General features: G+C 34.3%; 1 protein-coding gene across 1 annotated transcript in view; it reads left to right on the top strand.

Moving 5' to 3' along the window:
* Nucleotides 1–2,105: 2,105 nt before the first annotated feature.
* Nucleotides 2,106–19,944, top strand: part of salr (spalt-related) — a 58,108-nt gene continuing 40,269 nt past the window's right edge. Inside the window, exon 1 of the mRNA XM_067770139.1 lies at nucleotides 2,106–2,157. The gene's annotated coding sequence lies outside the window, so the exon portion shown is untranslated. The remainder of the gene's footprint in view (nucleotides 2,158–19,944) is intronic.

Below are 19,944 nucleotides of genomic sequence, written 5' to 3'. Positions count from 1 at the left end.
GCGTTGTTTAGAATCTGGCTGTTGGACTTAAGCCCGAGCTAAACATAGTCATAACCATATTTTTACTTATCCATATCAAATTGGTATCAGTTATTGGTGCCTTAACCTAAAAATCGTGAAAATTTCATAAAAATTAAGAAAACTCAAAAAATTACAAACATACCACAAAAAATAAGTGTCTTAGTCAAAACGTATCGAAAACAATAAATAAAATCTACAGAAAGTTAATAAATTCTCCAACTCAAATATTTCTAGGTCATGGATATGGCGAAAAACCAAAAACCAATTGGTTGGCTATGGTATGGTTATGGCTTTAGCGTTATGGCATAGGACTGTTAACCGATTACATTGATTTCTATGAAGTTGGTTGGATCAGCTGTTTTGTGTGGTTATGGTTAAGTTACCATTAACTGGCTCTTAAGATTGCTTCAGTTGCTCGCTTAAACCTCTTACTTCATTCTGCTTTCCAATGCTGCACCGTCTAATATTCTGTCTGTCCTACAATGGGCATCCTTGCCTGCTTGCACTCTGCTTTTTGCTGCTCATTTCTGGCATAAGCCCATAGTATATACGGGTACATATGTATGTATGTATGTACTTATTTATGTAATATGCCTTGTTGTTGCAACTGCAAAATGCTCCTGTGCGTATATATGTTTGTATGTATGTATGTACGAGTGTGTGAGATAGTGAGTGCGCCTAATGAGGCAGTTAAAAAATGGTACAATAGCAAAACAACAACAATCGTAGCAGCAAGCAATAAAAATATAAAAAAAACACAAATAAATCATCATCTGGAATTTCTTGCTTTCAATTACAAATATTGTTTACACACTCTTACGAAGCGTGTGATTTCGTAATATATTATCATGTACATATGCATATTAGGGTGGTCCTATTAAAAAAAAATCTTGGATTTTTTCCAGTCTCACACCTTCAAACGGTCTCACACCAAGTTGAAGAAAATCACATTTAAGTTTTGATACCGATTTGAGACGGCTTACGGGTGTCGCCTAGAGATCAAAATTGCGGTCTTTCTTTGGAGACTCAAAGATTTAATATTAAATGTTTTGTTTTCTAATAAACGATAAAGGGCAGAAAAGGCTTTGAAGAGATTTACAAGGTATAATCGAAACAGCTGTCGCCTTGTCCGTCCTGATGTCACGTTGTTTAAATATTTCCCAAATTATTAAATAAAAAATGATAAAAGTTTAATTGGCGATATTACATCTAAATGTTGGTCCTTCTTGGAAGCGAATAAAGGCTACCACACAGTGATCAAAGTTCATACTTTAACATATTGGATCGGCTAACATATGCGAGTCGGCTGAACCATTTCCAATCAGAAGCAACATTTATTTATAGGTAATATTTTTTACCTTGGCATTACCATTTGAATGGTTTAGACAGGAAAAAATTGCAAATTTGATTTATAAGGACCCCCTAATGTAAATTTTTTAGCTGTACTCAACTTTTATTCTTAATCTTTGCTGCATAGAATCCTACCAATCACTATCAATATTAAACATTTGTCGAGCCAGTTCCAGCAGCAGAAAAAAACATAAATGAGTGAAATCAATAAAAGCAATAACAAAAAAATTAAAGATCTTCATTTAAAAACAAAAATCGATATACTAAACCTAAAGTGTTTTTAATGATTTTTTTGAGCAATTGTTTACATATTCTATTTATTTATGTTTATTTGACTGTGTACACATCTAAGTATATAAACATACATACAGATGTCAGAATAAATATAACTCTCCTTCAACAGCTGGCGTCAGTTAAAATTTTGTTTACCTAATTATACGTAAAAACAACAAAAAAGCAAAAAATTAATGCAACAAAACAAAGAAATTATAAAAAGGAATGCTACACATTTTTATGAAAAAATTAAAGAAAATCAAATCAAAATTCTTGTCGCCTTACAAATAAACTAAATAATTGCAATTAAGCGCATAAACATATAAATATGTACATATGGATGTGATGAAACCGTTAACAGTAATCAATAGCAGCAACATTTTGTTGCAAACACCAGCACACATGCCACAATGCCGTCGGCTATGCAACACATCCGCTGAAAGCGTAAAGCCTCGCTGCTACGGGGACATTCCAGATTTTTTTCAAATTCTGCTCTGATTAACTGTAATTGAGGTGAGTGTTGATGAAATGTAATGTTTATATGTATGTATGTATGTATATTACGTGTTGTGTGTATATATTAAGCGATATTGGTATTATAACAGGTGCGTGTGGCAACAACAACAATAACTGGCTGCACACGCACTTGATTGCCACTAACAAGTCTAAGAATTTCAATTGAAAAGCGTCACTAAAATGTTGTCAACAACAAATTCGATGCGATATGAGCAACATTGCGCGGTCATTAAATTTGCAAATTGAATTTTGTAAATTTATTTAATTAAAGATACGAAAGTATTCGTATATGTATTTATGTATGTATGTAGTTACTCAGATGACTTTATTAACAAACTGTTGACATTAGGGTGGCGATTTATGATTCAAATATTACGAAATTTTTACCAATTTTGAAGCTCTCCATTAGTATATTATATTGCATATAATAACATTTTGAGTAAAATTTGAGGTTTAGCGCTATGCAGCTGCGTACATGAAAATAGCAGTGAAAATTAACAGATTTTATCATTTATTTTTTTACTTTTATTTATTTTCAAATACAAACACAATTTACAAACATTTTTATTTATTTTCGTTAAATAAGAAAAAAACTTTAAATACTTCTGTAATAAACACAATACAAACCAATGTGAATTTTAAAATAGTTTTCGAAAAAATTCAGAAATTTTAAGCGTTGAAAAATATAAATAGACTAGCAGAACCGGAAGACGTTGTTCTGCCCTAAATTTGGCCTATCTGCATACATTTTAATAAGCTTTTTCCCTCCGTCCTTTTCGCTTCATCTCCATCTTCGTCTCATTCTATCTCTTTCTCAGCCTCCTTCTCTCTTTTCTCTTCTCTCAAATTTTTGTCCTTCTTCTTCATCTCTTATTGCCAGTCCCAGAGGGTGGTATGTATTTTGTTCCAGTCCCACTCCGAGTCTCAGTCTCAGTCCCAGTTCTAGTCCTAATCCCAGTCCCAGCCCGTCTCTGGTATACTTCTCGGAAAAAAGCATCGTAAATACTAATATAGGCAAATTTATATACAAAATTTCAGGCAAATGGAATAGGACGTATATAAATAGGTATGTTGGTATTATTAATTCTTGTCTTTATTTCGGCTTGCATATTTATCAGTTTTGCCAGGTTGATGCGACTAAATGGAATATCACAATGAACTTTAGAGCTCTCAGCAACAGCTGTCATTTGATATACATATTGTATAAACACATTCTAGGGGTACCCGGGTCCACGTTTTGGCCTATATCTCGAGACTCTAATCTCCCAGTTGTATGAAAATTATCCTGTACTATAGCACTCATCAACAGCTTTCATTTGGTATCCATATTGTATAAACACATTCTAGGGGTACCCGGGTCCACGTTTTGGCCTATATATCGAGACCCTAATCTCCCAGTTGTATGAAAATTATCCTGTACTATAGAAATCGTCAACAGCTTTCGTTTGATATCCATATTGTATAAACACATTCTAGGGGTACCCGGGTCCACGTTTTGGCTATATCTCGAGACCCTAATCTCCCAGTTGTATGAAAGTTATCCTGTACTATAGCACTCATCAACATCTTTCATTTCATATCCATATTGTATAAACACATTCTAGGGGTAGCCGGGTCCACGTTTTGGGATATATCTCAAGACCCTAGCCTTCCAGTTGTATGAAAATTATCCTGTACTATAGCACTCATCAACAGCTTTCATTTGATATCCATATTGTATAAACACATACTAGGGATACCCGGGTCCACGTTTTGGCCTATATCTCGAGACCCTAACCTCCCAGTTGTATGAAAATTATCCTGTACTATAGCACTCATCAACAGCTTTCATTTAATATCCATATTGTATAAACACATTCTAGGGGTAGCCGGGTCCACGTTTTGGGCTATATCCCAAGACCCTAGCCTTCCAGTTGTATGAAAATTATCCTGTACTATAGCACTCATCAACATCTTTCATTTAATATCCATATTGTATAAACACATTCTAGGGGTAGCCGGGTCCACGTTTTGGGCTATATCTCAAGGCCCTAGCCTTCCAGTTGTATGAAAATTATCCTGTACTATAGCACTCATCAACAGCTTTCATTTGATATCCATATTGTATAAACACATACTAGGGGTACCCGGGTCCACGTTTTGGCCTATATCTTGAGACCCTAACCTCCCAGTTGTATGAAAATTATCCTGTACTATAGCACTCAGCAACATCTTTCATTTAATATCCATATTGTATAAACACATTCTAGGGGTAGCCGGGTCCACGTTTTGGGCTATATCTCAAGACCCTAGCCTTCCAGTTGTATGAAAATTATCCTGTACTATAGCACTCATCAACAGCTTTCATTTGATATCCATATTGTATAAACACATACTAGGGGTACCCGGGTCCACGTTTTGGGCTATATCCCAAGACCCTAGCCTTCCAGTTGTATGAAAATTATCCTGTACTATAGCACTCATCAACAGCTTTCATTTGATATCCATATTGTATAAACACATACTAGGGGTACCCGGGTCCACGTTTTGGCCTATATCTTGAGACCCTAACCTCCCAGTTGTATGAAAATTATCCTGTACTATAGCACTCAGCAACAGCTTTCATTTGATATCAACCTTGTATAAACACATTCTAGGGGTACCCGGGTCCATGTTTTGGGCTATATATCGAGACCCTAACCTCCCAGTTGTATGAAAATTAACCTGTACTATAGCACTCATCAACAGCTTTCATTTGATATCCATATTGTATAAACACATTCTAGGGGTACCCGGGTCCACGTTTTGGCCTATATATCGAGACCCTAATCTCCCAGTTGTATGAAAATTATCCTGTACTATAGCAATCGTCAACAGCTTTCGTTTGATATCCATATTGTATAAACACATTCTAGGGGTACCCGGGTCCACGTTTTCATCTCAAGACCCTAGGCACGTAGCGAAAAAAAGGTAGACGTTGGCCGATTCTCAGACCTACCCAATATGCTCACAAAATTTCATGAGAATCGGTTCAGCCGTTTCGGAGGAGTTAAGCCTCTAACACCGTGACCGAAGAATTTTATATATTAGATAAAAATATTGGCCCGTAATCATAGTCGAAATAAAATTGAGTTTTATTGGTTTAAACATGGTTCTAAATTAAATATCATTTTAAATCTGTTATAGTCCACTTAAATACTATTTTATCTCTAAAAAAGTATTTTAAATTTAAAATGACATGAGCCCGATTTTAATTTTTAAAACAGGTTTTAAGTTGGTGGTCTGCTGTCAAAAGTAGCAAGAAATTAAACAATTTGCTATTTAAACGCGATGAACGTAAATGGAAGTGAAAAAAGGCTTCCCAGACAAACAAATATACATCAGGAGCTAATTTATTATACCTAGAACGCGTATTAATATGTTTGTGACGAAAATTACACAATCTTAAAATGTGCGATGGTGTTACTTGGCTCCACATTAAGACTATTCCGCATTAAAAGATATTTGTGAGTTTTGATATTTTAGTATCTTTTGAGGAAAAAGTAGCATCCTATACTAATTTTGGCATAAATTTAGAAAGAAATAATCAATGGAAGGAATTTTTTACAGGCATCGATTTTTAATACATGCCAAAAACCTTCGGGAGAGGTGTCAAATGACGCGTTTTAATTTCGGAAGCATTAATCCGAAGGCGGCAAAGTAATACTTGTACTAAAGATATTTTTGCAAAAAAAAAGTTTGAGACTTTCATGTGGTTGATGTAATTTTGGTGATATTGTTGTGCACTGAAAAGAATTAACTAAAAAGGCGTTTTGCGCTGATACAATTTTCACCAGTTTCGCAGCCGTTTGGGGGTAATTATTCGGTTTTTTGTGAATATCTATTAATAAAAGAACAATTGCTTATTTCCGACTTCTAATTATTGAATTACATTACAGAATTCTTGAATTCAATTCTGCTGGCATTTCCTTTTGTGTCTTCTATTCCCCTTTAGCTTTACCAATTCCTCTTAAAAGAAAGCGTGAATTAAAACACGGAATACAACAAGAATTAGCAACAACAATTTTAGAACTGCTTTGTACGAGTGCTGCTGAACTACTTCCCCCTTTATCACCCTCTTAGTCTATGTCATGATTGACTTGAGTTCAGTGATTTTCTAATGTAAAAGGGACTTGCACTTTGCAGGTCCATGTACAATGGCTCAACATTCTAGATCACTTCTTTCCTTTGGAAAACTATACTAAATTGACGGCTGATAAAAAACAGCGAATTTTTACAAAACGTTTGCTAATGACTTTTAAATAGATTGGAATGATAATTATCCGCCACCGGATTATGATCAAAACGCGTTTTCAAGTACTCCTTTGACAATTTTTGTGCTATTGTAAGAGTTTTTGTCAAGTAAGAAATTACCATTTTTTTATACGTGGAGTCAAGTAACCACGGTTGTAAGGAGCAGGGTGAACTTATAAAATTTCTAAAAAATTTCTTCATAGCGCCAATCGATACCTTTTTTTTCATGCGGATACCCTGTCCATGCTCATTTTAGCTGAAAACTGTGTTTAATATGTCTATGACAGACCAAAATTTTAAATCCCATTTTTAATTTAGGCAAGATTTTAACTAAAGGGTATTTTAGTCAGCCACTATGATTACGGGCCATTGAGTATATTAATTTTATTTAAAATTTTTTTTCGAGTCTGTAGCCCAATAAATTTTGCTCTATCAAAGCACACATTTTAAGGCTTTCAAACTTTGCTGAGTTTTGACAACTTTTGCCCCAAGGGATGGTTTACATACTATTTCGTACTTACGAAGAGCATTTTTGTTTTTTTTTTTTTTTGTATACGGAATAAAGACATTTTTAAAAATCATATGGAACTAATTTTTTCGAATCAAAAGAAACAAGTTTTTGTCTTATGAGATCGACAGATTTTGAACCTTACTTTTTCAGCAACCAAAAATATTGTGTTATTAGTGTACGTATGTGGACTGCTGAGTATATCATCCTTTTTTGGCTGCCGTTTTGTAAATGCCTTATCTCAGAAAGCTTTTGAGAAACGACCTATTTCAGATTTTATTCTATCCCTGGCATAAGTCGCTAATAAAGGTGTTTTTCAAAAAATTTACAAAGCTATAATTATAAAAAATTATTTAATCATATTTTACACACGCCCATGCCCTGTAAACTTTATGCGAACGCTGAGAACGAATTCCTGGTAAAAAATTTTCCACGGTGCCTCCTATTGTTTCAAATGGGGCCGAAGTCCCAAAAGTGGGTATAAATTGACCGGTGATCTTAAGGTGCATCTTTATAACTTCGTTGCCAGCTTTCTTATAGAAAAAATTTCCAGGCAATATATAAACGGCTATTTTAAGATGCCCCTATGATTTACATTATTTTTCAAAAATGAGAGAACCCAAAATTTTCTGATTTTGGCCTATTTGGAAAAATTATATAAATTAATAATTTAATTAAGAGAGTTGGAAACCAAGTTTTAAAAGTGCACCCTAAGCTCAAAGGGTATTGTTAAATTATACCAATTTTGGGTATTTCGACCCCATTTTATGGAAAGGGGGTATCATAGAAAAAGGAATTCGTGCTTAGCGTAAAAAATATACAACGAGACATTTATTTTCGAAATAGTTGCATAACGTTTACAACGCAGGTTTATTAATGTCTAAAATATGATTAAACAATTTAAAACTTTGCAAATTTTTTCGTTCTTAGCGACAAATGTACCTAAGTAATGGAAGCACTATACGTCAATAGGAGCAAAAACAACATTAGTTGGAAAGTTTTTTTGGTGTATCGAATGACGAGGAGGTGCACTTTGGGGGAAAATGCATTTGAAAAAATAGTGCCGACTGTTCGATTTTATGAGTTATCGGAATGGAGTTGGGAAGCATTCCCTAATCGCGTTCAAAAACAAAATCGGAGGTGCAAGCTCGTCACCATTAAAGTTGCTCCAGCACAACAGAAAAAAAAAAATAATAAAAACAGATGTTTTTTCAGTTTGCGATCATCCTACTTATGCAAAAATTTTTTTGCTTGTGTTAAATTCTCCACGAAATGAACCAAAGCTAATGTAATTCATTATATTGCAATTAGTTTTAGAGGCCGATAAAAGACAAAATTAGAAAAATGAAAAAATTAGAAAAATGCTCTTCATCTTACTAACATTCCTTCAATATCCTTTTGCAGGTACAAAATGTATATGAAGGAATTATTCCTGATTGCATTCTACATAAAAGTCTTTATATCGCCATTTGTTCCTAGATCACTTGATTAGGAGATATTAGCCATAAAAGCCATAGACCATTTTTTTGTGCATTTTCAGTCCTTAAACTATGTACAAACACACACCAAATTGGCAATTTATACCATTTGGGTAATTTATTACGCAATTTATCATATAGCAAATTGTGACAATAAATTGCCAATTTAAAAAAAAGCGTACTAAATTTGTCAAACTGCAAATGCAACCTTGTAAAGTGTGTTTATTGAGTAGATTTAAATGTCAGTTTCGCATGGCTCAACTATATGGTTGGCTCATCTCATCAGCTGATTTTATTTTTTTCATTTCACTACTGGAGTAGGGATTGTCAAAAGAAGATGGCAAACTCAAAATGAAACCACACATTTTCTTACAACACACAAAAATTTCAAAGTTTTATGTTTTCATTCCATTCCATTCGCCTAATACCAACACACACATTTTGACAGTCTGAACAAATGTATGTTGTTGCTGTAGAGACGAGCCAGCCAGCTATCAAATTACTATTGTATAAACTAAATTGAGTTGTACGAACACCACTCAATTTAAATCGAAATTGCCTCAATTTATTTTTCTGTTTGATCATATTATTAGGTTAATTCTGCATGGAATTTTTTCACTACAGATGCCCAGTTTATTTTACGGATGTGGGTTTTTATACCTAATCTGTCAGAAATTGTTGGTGAAGTGACAAAATTTGAAACATTTGCAAATTCCATACGTTATGTGGGCGGTCTAATGCAAATAATATGTATGCACTTATCTAAACGCCTATGTGCATACACTTACTTTTAACATAGATATTTTGCATAGATTGTCCAGTAAAGATTGAGATATGAATAATTTATATACAATTGATATGATTTTAATTGTTTGCAATAGCCACCAAGCAGCTAACAAAATATTTTGCGGGAGTAACACAAACTAGAGCTGCAAAAGTATCGATATAAACATCGATACATCGAGTACTAGGTTCATGGTGCGATTATCGGTGTTTTTTTCTAAATATCGAGTAATGTATTCCCATTTCTTATTCCTTTTTCTAGCGGCAGAATTACCAGCGTCTAAAACTTTGGTAAGAAAAATAAAACATGAATAAATAAAATTACCTACATTATTATTATTTGTGTTTATTTTAGATGAATACCTAACAAGTTGGGGGCTTTGAATATTGGAAAATTCTTACAAGGGTTCAATCTGAAAGGTTCCTTATTTTTTTCATATTGTTACGAATATTAGCAAAACTAAGGGGTGATGCTATCGTCTCTAAGCCAATGCTAAGCAGTGACGTGAATTCACATCCATAGATCAATCATTATGTATCTACATAAACGAAACAATAACTGCGTCTACACATATGTACCATGTACGTATACGAGCAGCGGAGAGTCAATGCACAAACACATGCATATATCTGAGATACTCCTATAAGTATGCAATGAGAAAAACTATAAAATTTGTGCAATTGTAGTTACAGCTGAGAAGTTTGACAGCTGCTGGACTAGTAGATTCTGGAAGCGCCTAGAAGATGTGAAGGTTGAAATCAAAGAGTATAAAAGGCGGCAATTGTAGAGGCGCTGGAATTCAGTTTGATTTGAGTTGTTAAGCAGTTTCGACTAAGACGCTATCTAGCGAGCAAGAGCAATATTATTTTGAATAATAGAGTTTCATTTGAGCTATCAATCAGTTTGGTTATTAAGCAAGCTATTCGTTGCACAGTTTGAGTGTTATTGTGAAGTACTTTAATAAAGGCCATTTTGCATTATTACAAATTGGAGTTATTTATTCAACAGTTTAGTGATTCGAACTTGGCAGAGGATTGCAAATAAGAGGATTTGCAAGTAAATTCGTTACAATATTATATACACATATATGTATACATGTATTCATATATGTAGATATATACGCAGCAGAAGACATCATTGAGTTGAAAGACGAAAATTGTGCTGCCAAAAAGCTACGAAGTACAAAGTCAAGCATTTGGATCAATTTTGACAAAATCAGTAATATTTTTGCAATATGCCACTATTGCAAAAAATGTTATACGTCCAATTTGTTTAAGCATCTAGAACGAACGCATACAAATGCAAATTTAGATTCACATAGCTCGCCAAATAAGATTGATTTTTATATGAAAAAAACATATGAAGATCCAGCATCACGTAGAAAGGCTTTTGACAGCACCCTACTAGGGATTAGTCACCGCAAACGTTCGACCTTTTCCCACAGTGGATGACAAAGTGTGTTGTAACTTGTAAATACCCTCGTTTCGCTGTATAAGCTACCATCGGGGACAACTTTGCAGAATGTGTTTTATGATCGTTTCGAAGTTATGAAGAAAATATTACATATATATATATATGTATATGTACATATTGTGTTTACATAAATGTCTGATATATACCTGATATTGCTTTTAAATTCAGTAAGCGCTTTTCACTATAAAAAAATTCGATATATACCGCGATATATCGATTTTTTTTTTTTATATCGATACCCTCCCTCTTAAATAACGAAAATATCGAGTAAGCCGAATATCGATACTTTTGCAGCTCTAACACAAACATATTCAACCACACCATCATAATACAAAAAAGTCTTGTATTGGCAAAAACAATGGTGCACAAAATGCAAAAAGAGCAAAAAAGCAAAAGCAACTCGGAACAACAAAGCGATGGGCAGTGGGGGGTAAAAATTGCAATTTAGATTACTTCTTTCATATATTAAAGTAAAATTACATGAGTGCGATAAATAAATTTACATAGTTCATTTACGTGTTTTTGTGTGGACGTAGTCTATATGGGCAAGTCATGGGTAACGGACGCGACATTCGCACGCATTTCAACTTGCATAAAAGGGAACATGAGCAGCGGATTGAGCGGATATTAAAATGTTTGGTCAGCACCTTCAGAATTCTTCAATCCATAAAAATTTTGGATACCGCAGATTTACGGAATCTGCAATATCTTTTTAAAACACTGGATACGAGCTAAACTTTGGTTACGGACCCGATATAATGGACGCGAAAATTTTTGCTTAACGAATAACGCTATATGACATTAAATACATATTCTTTGTCAGACCTTCCTCAAGTTTTAGGTCTAGTCGAGTGAACAAAATCTGCATGCCTGGAATTTCGAATATGCCCTCCGGGATAAGGACCCCAAAAGCTCCTGTTTCATAAGTTCTTGTGCTTCTTTTTAATACTTATATGACACTACTTTATTTTCTCTGTTTTTCTTTATTTTTTCTGACAAAAGAAAATTTTGTCTTTAGTTTCAAATTTCAATTAAAATCAACCTTCTTTGTATAAAGAGTGCACTATCAGCGACCGTAATAATTTTCCCGTTTTATTTGCATTGTTTTTATTGTTAAAAATGTTAATATAATATATAAAATTTAAAACATAAACAAAACCATGTCAAACTCACAAATTTTGGGGGAATAATGGTCTAGCTTTCTCATGGTAGAAATTGTTTTTATATTTTGAAGTTCCGATAAAGTTTCGCCAGTTTTTCTAGCTTGGAATCCAAGACAAAATAAAGTAGTATCATATAGGTCTAAGCCAAAGTTGAAGTTGTTTATTTGTTTGTTTTGAAAATATGTATTTTCCCTGTACCGAATTTACATAGAACTCTTGCCGTGTTGCTTCGGCTTGACGCTTTGACAGCGCCATTTCACGAGCTTTGAATAGCAAGATACACGTGCCGTCATCCATTAAACTTATCTGTCAAGCGAAGCAATGCAACAAGGCGTTCTATGTAAATACGGAATCACAGATAACGCTTTGCTCAACGCTTCGCTTTGACATTAGCTTATCTGTTTATTGTTAGGATTAAGTCTTGCTACATAAAGTTTGTAGAGCGTAAAACGCAGCAAAACGTTTTGAAAGAGCGCTCTTTGTGAATCCAGCCTTGTTCCAACATATATTTTGCACATCCAAAGATATATTGAAATTTCATTCCAAGTAGCATTATTAAGTGTGCTCAATGTCTTGTCAATTAAGCACCGATACTTTGAGTATCGAGTCTTTTTAATGCGTCACTATCGGGTAACCGCTCTTGTAGAACGATACTTAATGTGATTACTGTATCGATACTTTGCTTTCGGTATGGTGTCCCTAAGCACGAGCTAGAACTGATTGACTGCTTGCTTTACGGAATCTCTGTTACTGCGCTCAAAAGACACGTAAGTGAACGCCGAATAGTTTTCCTAATTCATGAGTGCACCGCTGAATTAGATTGTCAAGCTATACGTTGGAAAAAATTTTTTGAAAGTGAAACACCCTAATGCGCATACATATAGTTTACTTATGGATATATAAATATCAATATGTAAGGCTATTTACATAAGTATATTTTTATTAAAATGCATAATGGCGGGCGGCATCTCAGTCCATTATATGTCAGTCCACATTGTCGATTTCTGTGGCGCCTCCTTCCATTGCATTGTTCCCATTCATTCTCCCGTTGCTTATGCAAAAAGACGAACACAAACACACATACATATGTATGTAGGTACGTAAGTAAAGCCCATATCATAAGCTGAGTCCAGTAACCCTTTAAAGGTTTTTGTTTTGTACTCTGTCTTATCTTTGCCTGCATTTCTTGATCGCCTCTGGGGTTTTGTTTATTGTGTTTTGCAAAAATTATATGAAAATTATACAAAATCTACTCATAACAATTTTCTTATTTTCTTGGGAGACTTTCGTGTTGCCAACACGTCGCTTCATAAATTGTTTGCCGTCATTTTGCAGCACGTCGACCGTATTTTCTTACTTCATCAATTTTTTTTCATATCCTATTATGTTTAGTTTTGCTTTCTTATCTTTCCGGCTACTTGAATATGGCGGACCTTAACTACATATTTAGTTGTAGTTGAGTATAAAACTTGGGTGATTGTCACAATGACAGTTTTTTTTTTTAAAAGCAGATTTATGATCGCTGGATAAGTGAAGTTTCAAATGAAGCACACTTTAATGAAGATTTACATATACACATATAAGTACATATGTATATACTATAAGTGAATAATAGCAATGATTGACTAATAAAATGTTCACATTTCGCTGAGGTGGTAGATATTAATTAAGTTCGTGGCGATAGTATAATATTGTTGCTACATAGAATATTTTCGGCCTTCTTCTCTGGTTCTCCAGTTACCATCCCCAGACAAAGCAACTTTTGGCTTTTGTCGAGCTTAGTTTTAGCAGTCTTTTGAGAGAAAGCCATTGATGACACAGATCGATTTTGATCTGGGCAAGCAGAGAAAGTGGGTGACAGTCACACAAAGTGATAGTTTTGTACTACAGATTTGATGACTTCTTCGGAACTGGTGCTAATCGGATGCAGAGCCGGACAGCTAAGTTATCCATTCACTATCACAAAGAGTATCGATGTGCTACCAAAAAGCTATCGATTATTTATCAAAAATTTATCGATAAGTTATAAAAAAGTTATCGGTTTGATATCTAAAAGCTATTGTTTTTTTCTTTAGAGTTTTGTTTATTTGTTATCGATATGTTTTTGAAAAGTTATCAATTGAAAAATTTTCGACTTGTTATCAATGAGCCATCGATTTGTTATCAAAAAGTAATCAATTTTATATTGAAAAATTAACTTTTTTTTAACACTAAAAAATCGATGATACATCCGTAACTCGGCTATAACAAGCAATAGGCCAACCACTAAGCCGATAATAAAACAATAACTTCTCGGTATCGTTTGTTACAGAAATTATTTGTTTCCGGTAAAGTTGAATCTGTTGTGGTTAACTTAAACTCCTGGGCGAGCTTCAAGAAACTTAAAATCATTAGTTGTACGGGAATACACCTGGTAGATTCTGGTAACTTAGGTTAGCATAGTTTTGGTCTCTGCGGAGCTGGTTTGCATTCCCAGGGTATATACATCTCAGGAACGTACGAAACTGCTTTATGCAATTCTCCATCAAGAATATGGCCACGTCACTAACCAACGTCGATAAGAAAATGAAAACAAATAAACATTTCCATTTCTACAACCCTTATACAACATCTACCGCTGCGTCATCACACACTGGCACTGGCACAAACACACATAAACCAAAAATTCACCGATCACATTTTGTTTCAATTAATTTATGAGCGCGCGAATCAGTTCAACATCCAAACGCATTGAACGACTTTCAGTCAGCAGCAAGTGAACGACAAGCTAATAAATGGACAACAAATACAAATAGATAAGTGGAAGAACAGACGGACAGATTGACAGACAGAAAGTTGAGTTGTCGGTTGATTATTGTTGGCGCTCTGAATTGCTGAGGACGGCGTGGTATGATGGTAGCGTGTTCCGCGCACCACACCCAAGATACTGGGTTCAAGCCGCGGCCAAAGCAACATCAAAAATTTAGAAATACGTTTTGTCAATTTAAAAAAAGTCTTTATAAGCGGAGTCGCCCCTAGGCAGTGATTTGGCAAACACTCTGAGTGTATTTCTGCTATGGAAAGATCATCAGCAAAAACTCATCTCAACTCATCGTCCCGCCAATTTGTAGGAAAAGTTAAATAGAGCACGACGCAAACTGGAAGAGGTGCTTGGCCTAAAATATCTTCGTAGAGTTTCGCGCCATGTATTTTTTTATTCGATTTGAATTGCTGTAGTTGGTGCCAATGACAGGCGAGCAATGATTGTTGATGATGGTGCGATGTTGCTGCGGCAATGAAAAAAGTGAACGCCGACTTAGACAAGCAATTGTTGCTGCTAGATACAATTACATAGCAATTGTAACAATACAAAATTTTACTCTGGGCTATGCTTGTAAGATGCTGTTACAACTGATCGTCGACCGTTTGTTGCTTGATCCGCACAACATAAACTGAGAACTTTTGTTCTACTCAAACTTACTCAAACTACAGATGTGGGCCAGAGTGTTCATTTGACGCATGTGGAATCAGTTACTTGCCTCATTTGAAACATTGCCGCTGTCTGCATACATTCACACACACACACATACACGCATAAGTATGCAGCATTACATACTCGTATAGGTGTGTGCCCCTTTTCTGCCTCGTTTCAATATGTCACACTTACTTTTCTTTTCCCCTTACCTCTTATTTTGGTGCATTGCAGTCTCAATCCACCAGTGATTGCCACAAATTGTGTCAAATTTACGCGGCCATAAACAATATTCAACAAATTCCCACATTATTTGAGTTAATCTAGCATTTTACTGAATATTTATTTACTTTATTGAATGCAGAAGAAATTAAAATTTTTTTTGTTTGCTTTTGTATTTATTTTTTTATAGCACACAAATTCTTACTACAAACCACTATAAAGCAAGTATTGTTTAATAAAAATGAAAATTATTTTTTCTAAAAAAATTCAATTCAGCTATGACAACAATGTGTACAATATGGGCCGAACATCTTTACTTTATGCTGTGGCTGATGCAAACATACAAACCTAGCATGCATATTGTTCATAGGCATAAGTACTTATGTATTTAAGTAATAATGTATGAATATATTTAAGTATGTATAAAGCTATTCGGAAAAGCTTATGAATGTTGCCACTTTGTTCATCTGTCAAAATATTTACACAAATATTTTTATGGCGCACTACGCAGGCTGCATATTTTTAATATTTTACATATGCACAAGCTTACATACATATATATGTACATGTGTGTGGACTTTTCTAAAATTTAAGACGGTTTATAGAAAATAAAATAAGAAATAATTACATATTTCATAAAAATATATTTGATTAGGCGCCACCCTGCTGTGCGCTTGGGTATAAATATCGCTTTAGGTACTAGTTACGGTACTAGTAGGCTCGAGATCTTAAAAATGTATCTGGATTTCGATTCCGACCAATTTATTCGGAATCGAAATGGATTGATGTTCTGAATATCGATTGCGACCAGACTTGGTCGATTTGAAAAGTTTTGCCTCTGAGCAGTCGGAATCGTAAGTAATTAGCCCATTAAGCACCGATAATTACATTATTTATCCTACAAATAAGTTTTATTAAATTATTCATTTTATTTGGAAGATTCATAACAAGTTTTTGCTGGACTATTTGTTTATTTAGTATAACAAATCTTAATTTGAAAATTCCTATCAAAAATTTTCCAAGCTAAACAAAGCTATTGTGGTCGAAAGGAAACCGACGTGTTCTCATTTTCGATCGATCGATTTTTGCGAGTTTTATGCACAGTTGCACGTCTTCTTACCTCTGCATTTCCGAAAACCATTGGTGCTAGCATTTTTTTTAAATTTTTGCACAATTTTAATTTAACTAAAACCAAAATAAATAAAAACAGCTGTTTCGCTTGATTATCGACTCGAAATGAAACGATTCGAAATCGACTCCAAATCGATTTGTTACAATCGGAATTGAGAACACCAAAAAGAAATCGACTCAGAATCAGCCTCGTTTTAATTTTCAAAACGAGTCTGAATTCAGAACAGGCATGAATATCTCGCTAAAAAAGTTGTTAAAGAAAAAATATATTTGTTTAATGATTAAACCTTATTGGTGCTAAATATCTCTTGAGCAACAAGAGTACAAGCGAAAGAAGGAGAGTGAGAGTGCTTGAGGAAGAAAAGGAATTAACCTCCTAGAGTAAGAGTAAGAAAAAAATTAAGAAAAATAGAGAAAAGAGTAAGAGTGAGTGCAAGAGGAGTAACAAGAAAAATAGGAAGATTTGCAGGATTACATTCAGAAAAAAACACTTACCTAAAGCGAGGAAAACATTTTCAATAATTTTTTTTTTTAAATTGAGGAAAATTTCAATTCAATGAGTAAGAGCTGCTTACTTTTGTATAAAACATTTTATTATTTGAGGGAATTGTACAGCGAACAACGGAACATTCATATGGCGTAGCAGCTAAAAAGGCTTGCACTGATGTGAATGTTGGAGACTCGAGTTCAACGCTCAGCTCCCGAAAAGCTAGCTGATGAAGAAGTGAAATTCAGAAACATGTCCTAGTAACCATCGCCGTTTGTAAACTTACAATTTTTCTCTAATATCAATTTGATGGAAAATTTTTCTTAAATTTTTTGAGTCAAGAATACTTGATTGTATATTTATTTCAATATTTACGAGTTAGCTCCTTGAATAAGAACTCTCGACTAAATATCCACTGCCGTGACATTAACACAATTTAATTTTAAAATTTTTTTTTATATGATTTTCACCATTTTCAAGAAGATTATTCCTATATTCAAGAAAGAACAAAAAATGTTTTAATTTTTAAGAAAATTACTTGAGGGAGGGGTTTCTATACCGATATGTCACATACCATTTTTCCTTAATTTAATAGCTATTTTCCTAATTTTGAAGAATTTTTTTTAAGCGTATTGGGAGAAAAGAGAAATGGAGGGAGGTGGGCGAATGCAAGGTTGTACGTCGGTTAAGATATCTAAATTGGAAAGATGATGAGGTAGGATGAGATAGGTGGAGAGATTGATATTTCTGAAATTTTGAGTTTAGTTTTCAGAGAGGTAACAAAATTTATAAATACACTTCCTCATGTCGAGATTAAGAAGCTTACGAAGCAGCCTATGATAGAGAGATAATTGTTGAGGATTGCACTGCGACCATTGGTTTATTATGCAGTCATATCCTTCACAGCACCTCATGTAAGTCGACTGCCTGATAAAGCCCAATACGATCATGTCGTCCCTGCCTCACTCGGCCCGTTCATTACTCTCCATTATTTCGATCGCCTGAATTGCCGTTAGTATGGCTTAACTGTCGCTTAGTATGCTGATGGTTTTGTTGGAGCATCCGCGTTGAAGGTTCAGCTCAGCACACTGACTTCTGGCGTAGAATAAATTTTCTTAATCTGCTTAAAAATTATGTACAAATACATATTTATTTTGAAGAAATGACTATTCGAGAATTTTTCTGAATCCTAGCCAAGAAAAAAAAAATTAAATAGGAATGTGAGCAAGTAGCATAGATATGTCCATGGCTCAATTATATGGTTGGCTCATCTCATCAGCTGATTTTATTTATTTCATTGCATGGTCGATGGGATTGTCAAAAGTCGATGGGACTGTCAAAATGAAACCAACACATTGGCGATATTTTCTTACACATACAAAAACTGATAAGTTTTATATTTCCATTCCATACCATTCGCACCAACACCAATACACAGATTTTGACAATTTGAACAGACATATTTGGTTATTGTACAGATGAGCCAACCATATAGTTGAACCATGGATACATCATTGTTATTGCTTACTTTTCGAACACAGATGCTAGTATTTCGATATTTGAATTTATTTTTTTCTTTTAACATAAATAAGTAATAGCATACAACAAAATACGCAAAAATGAAGTAAATTTTTAAATCAAAGTGCAATTTCAGCTGATTAATTACGAATAGTAGTGCAATTTAAATCACCGACTCCTTGCATTTCTGCACTTTAGAATTACGAAAAAGCCTGAAAAATTCATTGTTGAAGAAATCGATATATCCATGTTTTCTATCAAATCACATTTAAAAAACAATACTGTAACGAATTTATGGAAATTCCTCTTATTTGCAACCTTCTACTAACGTTCGAATCACTAAACTGTTGAATAAATAACTCCACTATTCAATAATGTAAAATGGCCTTTATTCAAGTACTTCACAAAAACACTACTACTTCTCGACAGATAGCGTGCTTAAATCAAACTCATTTTTCGTGCCTCAACTGTTGCTGATTTTTTACTGTGTGGTTTCCTCTTTGACATATTTCTAGCCGCTTCTATTTTTAGAATTTACTAGTTAGTTACAGCTATAAAATTATCAGCTATAATTACGTTTATAGCTTCTCATATGCGCGTGTATATGTGAGTGATACTTGCACAAATTATTGCCTGGTTTTGGGAATATCCCAGATATATGCATGTGTGTGTGAGTTGCCCTCCGCTGCTGGTATGGACATATGTATAGACATAATGATTGATTTATTGATGTGCATACAAGTCACTGCTTAGTGTTGGCTTAGAGATGATAAGGGATACTAGTGTTGCTAATATTCGTCACAATACTTTAAAAATTCCCAAACAATTTTTTTAGTCTGTTTCGTTCCAACCTAATGCGATAGCATACTAATGTTGGCATATTTCCTAATTGTTAATGGAGCGTATTGATCTTTGAAAATTTCTTCTCATCCGCAGCGATTTTTATCCGTGACTTTGACAGAACAGTGATAGTAGACCAATATGAGATAAATCACAGTTCACAATCACGCTTACCAGTAATCACAATCACAATGTTTCTCACAACAGAATAGTCCTTTCCAAGAGTCCTTTCCGTCTTGATCGCAATCATGCTTACCAATAATGGTAATTATAGTTACCGTAAAAATTAAATAAATAAATGCAAGGCGCGATGACCTCCGAAGAGATTTTAGGCAAAGCTTCTCTTCCAATTCGCGTCGTGGTCCTTTTAATTTTTCCTACAATTTGGCGGAACGGGACCTGCATATTTTACGCCGACTCCGAACGGAATCTGCAAGGCAGATTAGTTTTCACTGAA

This window comes from Eurosta solidaginis, chromosome 2 (assembly GCF_040869045.1).
Source record: "Eurosta solidaginis isolate ZX-2024a chromosome 2, ASM4086904v1, whole genome shotgun sequence".
NCBI lineage: Eukaryota > Metazoa > Arthropoda > Insecta > Diptera > Tephritidae > Eurosta > Eurosta solidaginis.
The sequence above is the reverse complement of the archived record's forward strand: the minus strand, read 5'-3'. Positions and strand labels throughout refer to the sequence as shown.